Below are 10,564 nucleotides of genomic sequence, written 5' to 3' on the forward strand. Positions count from 1 at the left end.
AGTAAATTGGTAAGGAATTAAAAGCTCATGCAGTAGATTAAAAAGACATCTACTGACTTCCAAATCAAAAATAGGTGATACATAGAATATTAGAACATCACCAAATAATAAAAATTAAAGGAGAAGTGGCTAAAATTACCCAACAACTGAGGCAGTATAGTAGTTGGTGACACAAAAGATGAAGATCAAATCTGATCATAAAAGATGAAACAAATCCCACATAAAAAAAATTAAAGGTTCATATAGTTTCTTAAAGCATCACGAATCATGTACACAGGTACATGTGAATGAAGCTCCCTTCTCACCCTTACATAAACTGACCAATTATCGCGTTGAAGGCACATTCCAGTTTCTTCTTCTTTTCTGCAATCACATCAATTTCGGCTAGTTTATAGATTTCTAGCCACACCATTGCACCCTCAACCAAATCCTCCATCTTACTCAAATCTCTAGGATTTAGCATCATCCTGATGTTTTCATCATTCACTCTTCTTTTTCATTAGATAAATGTAATACTCCAAGTCGTTATAGGCTCCGACTCTCGCTCGGTAATTTTGATCCTCAACTTTAAATTTCTTTGCGTTATTCAACATCTTCTCAATTTCTTCCTTTGAAAGACTTCTCTTATCATTGGCTATTTTGATGCTTTCCATCTGACCAGTAGTCAATTCCTGGGCGGAAACTTTCAAAAGACCATCGACATCAATTTCAAACCTAACCTTTGCTTTTGAAACACCCCTAAGGGCAGCAGGAACATGAAGAGAAAATTCACCTAGCTTAATGTTGTCTGTTGCTTTACTTCTCTCTCCCTGAAAAACCATGATACCAATAGCAGTTTGGTAGTCCAAACATGTACTAACAATCTGCTCTCTCATAACAGGTATGGGAGTGTTTTTCGGGATGGCAACAGACATGACGTCCCCTAATACCATATAACCAAGTGAAAGAGGGGTGACATCCGACAACGTCAACTCTTGAACCATTTGATTGCCCTGACCACTAAGCTTTGCAGCCAAAGCAGCTGCACCATACGCAACAGCCTCATCGGGATTGATTGTCTTGCACAAGTCCTTACCTTCAAAAAACTCCTGCAACATTTGTTGAACCTTCGGAATCCTTGTCGACCCACCAACGAGAACCACCTCTTCCACCATTTCCTTCTTCCATTTTGCATCTTCAAGACAATTTTGTACAATTTCCATACATTTAATAAAAAAATTCACATTTAACTCCTCAAACTTAGCCCGAGTAATTTTTCCTGAAAAATCAACACCATCATACAAGCAGTCAATTTCTACCGTAGTAAAAGTTGTTGAAGAGAGAATCCTCTTTGCCCTCTCACAAGCCACCCTCAACCTCGCTAATGCTCTTGGATTCTTACTAATATCTTTCTTTTCTTTCCTATTAAATTCAGCAACAAAGTAATCCACCATTCGATTATCAAAATCCTCACCCCCTAAATGAGTGTCACCGCTAACAGCCTTAACCTCAAACTTCCCTTCTTTAATGGTAACAAGAGACACATCAAATGTACCACCACCTAAGTCAAATATAACCACATTTCTTACACCACCAATTTTAGCCTTTTTTCTTTTTCGAACTGCAGGATCCAATTTAGCCTTCTGGTCCAGACCATAAGCCATAGCGGCTGCAGTCGGTTCACTGATCAAGCGCAAAACATTAAGGCCAGCAATAGTAGCAGCATCTTTAGTAGCTTGTCGTTGTAAATCATCAAAATAAGCGGGAACAGTGATGACTGCTGATGTCACATTATCATTAAGGTATGTGTCAGCTGTCTCTTTCATCTTTGTTAGTACCATGGATGAAGTTTCTTCAGCAGAAATCAGCTTTGTAACACCCTGATACGTTACTTCAATCATTGGCTTACATTTTCTCCTTCTACAATCTTAAAAGGCCAAACTTTCATGTCACTTTGTACATTATCATCAGAGTACCTCCTTCCAATTAGTCTTTTAGCATCTGCAAAGTTCAATGATCAACATATACTATAAGTAGCCGTACCGTATGTTAACCTTATTCATGAAAGTGTTCTAAAATAATAAATTGGTACTAGTATCAAACCATCGATTAACTACCTTTTTACATAACAGATATGATCAAAAATATACAATAAAAACAATTATACCGAAAACCGTGTTTGTAGGGTTCCTGGTGATTTGGTTCTTTGTTGCGTCGCCAATCAAACGGTCCGAGTCAGTAAAAGCAACGCACGAAGGAGTGGTTCGATTGCCTTGTTCATTAGGGATGACTTCAATGCGATTGTTTTGCCAAACAGCAACGCATGAGTACGTCGTCCCTAAATCAATTCCGACTGCCGGTGTTCTTGCCATATGGCCTTCGATAAACACAAGCAGAGATAGAGGTTTAATTATTGTTTTGAAATTTATTAGATTATACTAGCAGAAACGTGAATAATGAATGAATGTGATGGCAGTATGCTAACATACTACGACATACAACAGTTTTCATATCTTAATAAATATAATTGATATCACATATATTCATATCCATATGACAATAAATTGTACGTACCAGAAATTAATATGAAAGTGATTGAGTTAGAAACACTACCGACAAAGATTGATTGATCCTAAGTAGCCAGGGGAAGGATCGTAGTCCTTAGAAGTTGAGCAGAAAGCCAGAAAGAAACGTGGAAGAGATAACGATAATAGGCCCTAGCTAGGGTTTTTATATAGGCATAATCCCATAAGTCACCCTGCCATTTGATTTTCTTTTTATTTTTTAATTTTATTTATTCATATATTAATTATTATTTACTATTTACTATCTCTCTTCTCTCTTTATTTATTTATTTATTTATTATTTATTATTTACTAACGTCAATATTTTACCAATCGCTTTCAATTCCTTACTTACGGGAAACAATAGCGTAGCTTGATCTCTGATCAAGCCAAAATTGACATGAGTGCAAAAATGTGAAGTGACTAACCTTCGAAAGGGGTTCCTTCGGTTCACGTGATGAATATGAAGGGTGTTGTGGTGGTTGACTTTTGCCGAGCCTACAAGGTGAGCTTAGAAGAGTGATCAGCGATGGTAAGTATTTGTTGATTGTGTCCCGAATGTGTGATTATGAGTTGTATTTATAGGCATAAAATGGCGGTTACCAAGGATAACCACCATTAGCCCACTAACCCACGATTACCACTCATGGAATCCTCTAATCATGCCCACTACCTGCTCCACGTTCTCCTAATTTGTCTGATGGGCGAACAACCAAGCAAACCAAGTCAAATGATTAACGGTACGCTACGGGTGGCGTAGCGTATAAATAATCGTGGCTTGAGGTTAAAAGTTGACTTAGCAGTAATACAGCCAGAAGCTGAAGCCAAGTGTCCAGCTAGGAGATACGCCATGCGTTGCACGTGATGGGCATGGCGGGACGTACGTCATTAAGTCCCCCCAGTTTGGTTGGAATCGAATTACCTTTGATTGTAACCAAACTAAATTAAATAAAATACTATAAAAACCCATCATTACTGACACGCCGTAATTGTCAAATCATGTCCCCCCAGGTTTAACAAGAGATGATCTCAGCAATTATTACTTTTTACAGCTGTAAAAATGAAATGTCTCAAATCCAACGGCTGTGGTTCGACTTTCCTGGACACGTGTCCGGTCAGGATCGAGGCCCATTAATTGGGCCCACGGTAAGCTAGCTCTATAAATACGGCGTTTTTAACTCCTCATTTTTACACCTTTCTCTCCGCCTCCTAATTTTTAAACAATTTCTTATTCGCTTTCTCAAAATGCGTGCCGGTTACTTCCGAAGGTAAAAAATTCTAAAAAATGTCTAAGGCTAACGTCGCTATAGAAAATACAACCGTCACGACGGAGCAGATGGAGAAATTCATAGATGAGTATCCAGTCCTGTGCGACGTACCGACCATGGTTGCGATTCCCGGGCAGCGTGCCAATGAGCCGCCGCAAAATTATTTTACCCTCTATTGGAAGGCGGTTGCATTAGGCAACTTATGTTTCCCGTTAAGCCCGTTTGTAGTGTCTGTATTAGAGCACTACCATATTGGCGTTTCACAACTACATCCACATGCGTGGCAGCGTGTCACTATTTTTGAGATGTTCTTCAGAGGACAAAACAGACCGGCAAGTTTGAACGTGTTTCAAGGGTGGTACACTTTCGAGAAAAAGTGCAACTTCACCACTAAGAAGTCTCTGTCCCTCCACGATTGGAGGGGCATGTTTTTATTTGCTCATACCGACCTGCTAGGCGAAGAGCGATGAAAGGACCCGTCCTAATCCACCTGGACGAAGTCAACAACATTTGGTCCCATTGCGATGATCGGCTCCAAGTAATGCCCTTATATTGAGCAAATGCACAGCGGAAGACTTAATTCGTATCTGAGAATAAACATACTTTAAATTGTCAACCAAAAGGTTGGTGAGTTCATAGGTTTATCATGACAATCATTTCAATATGTTAATAGACCACAAGATTTCATAATTATAAACATAATACACTCGCAAGTGTATGTAAAACATTCTAAGTGGTTGAGCACTTGGTAACCATACTTAACATTTAATCAACGTCGCATATTCCCTTTATTATGAAATCTCACTACACCGTACCAAGTGTAGTCACCAAAACGAAGTACTGTGCAACCGTTGAATACTGGTCGTCCAGTCCGATTGGGGTTGTCAGGCCCGATAGATCTATCAACAGGATTCGCGTTTACAATACCCATGTAAATAGTAGTTACCAAGCTACAGGGAAATATGCCAGTGGTACAACTCAACGTAGAATATATTTTTAAGTACTTGTGTCTATTTTGTAAACATTTATAAAAGCAGCGCATGTATTCTCAGCCCAAAAATATATATTGCAAAAGCAATTAAAAAGGGAGCAAATGAAACTCACTTTTTCCTTGAAGGTATTTAATTCGACTTGGTCTCCGATAGATATCACGAACCTAACCATATATATAATATATCAACATATTTTCTTTTTAAGTAATCGTTACATATATATATATACTTTTAATACTTTTAATATTTTCTTAGTCCGTAGTTAGCAGTCCGATGTTAGTGGTCCACAATTAGTTGCTTAAATAAAATAAATAAAGACCCCATCGTATTCGTATTGATCAGAATTAATCTCGACCCATGGTACCATGTTGTCAAATGACGTGTTGCGTACACAAAGTACCGTGTTGTCAAATGACGTGTTGCGTACAATCATGAGGTCTTATGATTAATCTTCTCGTGTTGTTTACGGGTGGTCTTGAAATATATAAAATCAAATCATAAGTAATTATATATAAAATATCATATTAATTAGAAAAGATATCATTAATTTACTTTTTCTCCAAATATTTTCGTAGCTAAACTAGCTTCGGATACCCAATCTTGTTTTAGTCGCAGTTTCTTCATTACAACTCCGTTTTTGTTGGTTCAACTTGCCACTTCCTTGGATCGAGTCAAATTTTAAGAATATGAACTGAAAATACCTTAGTTTGTATTCGAAATCATAGGTTATAGGTCAAACTTTGGTGAAACTTATGAAAGTGATCATTTTCCATCATAAAAACAACATTTAATGATCATTTTTCTAAAAATACTTACACTTTGAGTTAAACCATGAAATTTTTATGTGTTAACATATTCATAAGAAATATCATTTTTCCAGAACATGAACTTCCAATTCAAAGTTCAAGATGGTTTTTAATTATCCAACCCAAAACAGCCCCCGGTTGCACTCCGACGACGTAGATTCAGTTTTTAAGATGTTCTTTGTAAAACCAAGTTATATCTTGTTAGGTTAGCATATAATTATAATATATTACAGGTCTTGAAGTGTTTTAGAAGTCAAGTTAGAAGGATCTATTTAGTTTGCGAACAAGTTTGAAATCATTCAAACTATGTTCTTGTTGTTAAAATTTTATACCACAAAATAAGATAGCTATATGAATATGAATTGAATAAGATTATGAACAAGGTTACTACCTCAAGTTACTTGGACAAAGTTACTACAAAAGATAAGAAATAATCTTGGAATCAAAGAGTGGTGGAGTTAGATCAAAAGGTTGGAAGTAAACTTCTTCAAATGGGTGGTTATTTTGATATGTTCTTGAAAGAGTTTTCTTATGGTGTTTAAGGCTTGTAATTGAAGCTAAATGATGGGAAAAATGCTTGGAGATGATCAAGTATGAAGTTAGGAGTATTTTGAGAGAGAAATGAGGGTTTAGGTATGAGAAAATGGAGTGAAGAAATGGTGTTCATTTATAAAAACGTTTTTAGTTTATAAAGAAAGAAAATGATTCCTAATTTTGTTTTCTTACTAAGAATTCATACTACTTGACAAATCCTAGTTACCTCATATCTAGGGCAGTAATAATGTTGATTAGGATGTTGATTTGATGTGTATATATCAATAGTAAATACGTATAGAAGCTGGGTATGATACGGGTACATATACCCTAGATATACGTATAGAAATCTTGAGGAAACGGAACGAGAATTCAAATATAGCTATCTTTTGTGAATATACTTATATTGTTTTATGTATTTAAGTCCTTAAAAAGTGATTAAATACATTATATATACGATACATGTATAAGCATTATAGATTATAAGTATATATATCAAAGAATGTTACGTATAGTTATCGTTTTGAAAACTTAAGTTAGTAGTTTCAAAATATACTTATAACTCATTGTCATTAGTACATAACGAGATGTTAAACCATCCTTAGATCATGTTAAATATATATAAATACATATATATACACAAACGTATAATTATCGTATGTTATATAGTTCGTGATATCATCGGTCATATTGGACGGTCAAACTTTGTGTAAAACTCTTTTCAAAAACATAAGTCTCAACAATTTGGATTGCTTATCATGTTGGTATGGTTTAATTTATGTAAATATTAATCTCATAAGTATAATTTGGTCGGAAAATTCTGGGTCATTACAGTACCTACCCGTTAAAGAAATTTCGTCCCCGAAATTTGATAGAGGTTGTTATGGATAACAATACGAAGGTTTTCATGACAAATATAAGGTGATAATGGAGTTTTATCATCATTGAGTAATGTAGATAAAACGATTCGATTAGGCGAAGAATATAAATGAGACTATCGTAAAAGAGTGAGATGAGTAAAATATATTCGTCTTAACTGATAATGCTAAAAACGAACATATATTTCATAGCATTATTCCTCAAGAAAGACAAGCTTTTAGTTGCAATTGTTCTATTTACAAGTGATATTCGTTTAAATAATAAAAGGTGAAGACAAAAGACAGATTCGACGAATTGAAGACGCAAACGACCAAAAAGCTCAAAAGTACAAAAGACAATCAAAGAGGTTCCAATTATTGATAAGAAACGTCTCGAAATTACAAGAGTACAAGATTCAAAACGCAAAATACAAAATATAAAATTGTACGCAAGGACGTTCGAAAATCCGGAACCGGGACCAGAGTCAACTCTCAACGCTCGACGCAACGGACTAAAAATTACAAGTCTACTATGCACAAGAATATAATATAATATATAAATAATTATATTAATTATTTATATTTTATATTTATATATAAAATCCGTCGGCAAGAAAGACTCCAAAAGATGTGAGCTGTAATTTCAATCTCCGCGACTCGCGGAGTTTGAAGAGGTTTTCACCGCGAGTCGCGGAGCCCCAAAAATCGACTCTGGCTATAAAGCAAACCGAATTCTGATCATTTTTCATAATCTATTTCTCTCTTCTCTCATATATACGTAAAATATATATATATAATTTATATTTTAATTTTAATTTTAATTTTAATTCTAATAATAAGGGTATGTTAGCGAATATTGTAAGGGTGTAAGTCGAAATTCTGTCCGTGTAACGCTACGCTATTTTTAATCATTGTAAGTTATGTTCAACCTTTTTATATTAATGTCTCGTAGCTAAGTTATTATTATGCTTATTTAAAACGAAGTAATCATGATGTTGGGCTAATTACTAAAATTGGGTAATTGGGCTTTGTACCATAATTGGGGTTTGGACAAAAGAACGACACTTGTGGAAATTAGACTATGGGCTATTAATGGGCTTTATATTTGTTTAACTAAATGAAAGTTTGTTAATGTTAATATAAAGATTTACAATTGGGCGTCCCTATAAATTACCATATACACTCAATCGGACACGATGGGCGGGGTATTTATATGTACGAATAATCGTTCATTTAACCGGACACGGGAATGGATTAATAGCCACTAGAATAATTAAAACAGGGGTGAAATTACATTCAAGGGTAATTGGTGTAATTGTTAACAAAGTAGAAAAATCTTGGTTTACACGCAGTCGATAACCTGGTGTATTCATTAAACAAAGTATTAAAACCTTGTTACAATTCGAATCCCCAATTAGTTGGAATATTTAACTTCGGGTATAATAATAATTTGACGAGGACACTCGCACTTTAAATTTATGACTGATGGACTGTTATGGACAAAAACCAGACGGACATATTAAATAATCCAGGACAAAGGACAATTAACCCATGGGCATAAAACTAAAATCAACACGTCAAACATCATGATTACGGAAGTTTAAATAAGCATAATTCTTTTATTTCATATTTAATTTCCTTTATTTTATATTTAATTGCACTTCTAATTATCGCACTTTTATTTATTGTTATTTAATCGCACTTTTAATTATCGTACTTTTTAATTATCGCAATTTTATTTTATCGCACTTTTATTATTCGCAATTTCATTATCGTTATTTACTTTACGCTTTAATTTAAGTCTTGTATTTATTTTATATTTTACATTAGGTTTTAACTGCGACTAAAGTCTTAAAATCGACAAACCGGTCATTAAACGGTAAAAACCCCCCTTTATAATAATAATATTACATATATATATATTTGTATTTTTATAAAAGTAAACTAATATAGCGTTGAGTTTTGTTTAAAGATTTCCCTGTGGAACGAACCGGACTTACTAAAAACTACACTACTGTACGATTAGGTACACTGCCTATAAGTGTTGTAGCAAGGTTTAAGTATATCCATTCTATAAATAAATAAATATCTTGTGTAAAATTGTATCATATTTAATAGTATTTTCGCACTAAAAATAATACTATTTCGTATACCTTAGCTTTGACATCAAGTATTTTTGGCGCCGCTGCCGGGGAACACTCTTAAACGCCGGAAGCGCAATGCTAATATATAAACGGTATGGACAAAAACTAAGTATAAAGATTTACAATTGGGCGTCCCTATAAATTACCATATACACTCAATTGGACATGATGGGCGGGGTATTTATATGTACGAATAATCGTTCATTTAACCGGACACGGGAATGGATTAATAGCCACTAGAATAATTAAAACAGGGGTGAAATTACATTTAAGGGTAATTGGTGTAATTGTTAACAAAGTAGTAAAACCTTGGTTTACACGCAGTCGATAACCTGGTGTATTCATTAAACAAAGTATTAAAACCTTGTTACAATTCGAATCCCCAATTAGTTGGAATATTTAACTTCGGGTATAATAATAATTTGATGAGGACACTCGCACTTTATATTTATGACTGATGGACTGTTATGGACAAAAAACCAGACGGACATATTAAATAATCCAGGACAAAGGACAATTAATGTTGATACAATTTTGAATAATCCAGGACAAAGGACAATTAATGTTGATACGCTAACTCCCCGGCAGCGGCGCCAAAAATACTTGATGTCAAAGCTAAGGTATACGAAATAGTATTATTTTTAGTGCGAAAATACTATTAAATATGATACAATTTTACACAAGATATTTATTTATTTATAGAATGGATATACTTAAACCTTGCTACAACACTTATAGGCAGTGTACCTAATCGTACAGTAGTGTAGTTTTTAGTAAGTCCGGTTCGTTCCACAGGGAAATCTTTAAACAAAGCTCAACGCTATATTAGTTTACTTTTATAAAAATACAAATATATATATATGTAATATTATTATTATAAAGGGGGGTTTTTACCGTTTAATGACCGGTTTGTCGATTTTAAGACTTTAGTCGCAGTTAAAACCTAATGTAAAATATAAAATAAATACAAGACTTAAATTAAAGCGTAAAGTAAATAACGATAATGAAATTGCGAATAATAAAAGTGCGATAAAATAAAATTGTGATAATTAAAAAGTACGATAATTAAAAGTGCGATTAAATAACAATAAATAAAAGTGCGATAATTAGAAGTGCAATTAAATATAAAATAAAGGAAATTAAATATGAAATAAAAGAATTATGCTTATTTAAAACGAAGTAATCATGATGTTGGGCTAATTACTAAAATTGGGTAATTGGGCTTTGTACCATAATTGGGGTTTGGACAAAAGAACGACACTTGTGGAAATTAGACTATGGGCTATTAATGGGCTTTATATTTGTTTAACTAAATGAAAGTTTGTTAATGTTAATATAAAGATTTACAATTGGGCGTCCCTATAAATTACCATATACACTCAATCGGACACGATGGGCGGGGTATTTATATGTACGAATA

General features: G+C 34.2%; 1 pseudogene; it reads right to left on the reverse strand.

The window, feature by feature from the left end:
• Positions 1-307: 307 nt before the first annotated feature.
• Positions 308-2,351, reverse strand: LOC139845363 (heat shock cognate 70 kDa protein-like; annotated as a pseudogene).
• Between the last annotated feature and the right edge of the window lie 8,213 nt (positions 2,352-10,564).

Source organism: Rutidosis leptorrhynchoides, chromosome 1, assembly GCF_046630445.1.
Source record: "Rutidosis leptorrhynchoides isolate AG116_Rl617_1_P2 chromosome 1, CSIRO_AGI_Rlap_v1, whole genome shotgun sequence".
Lineage (NCBI taxonomy): Eukaryota > Viridiplantae > Streptophyta > Magnoliopsida > Asterales > Asteraceae > Rutidosis > Rutidosis leptorrhynchoides.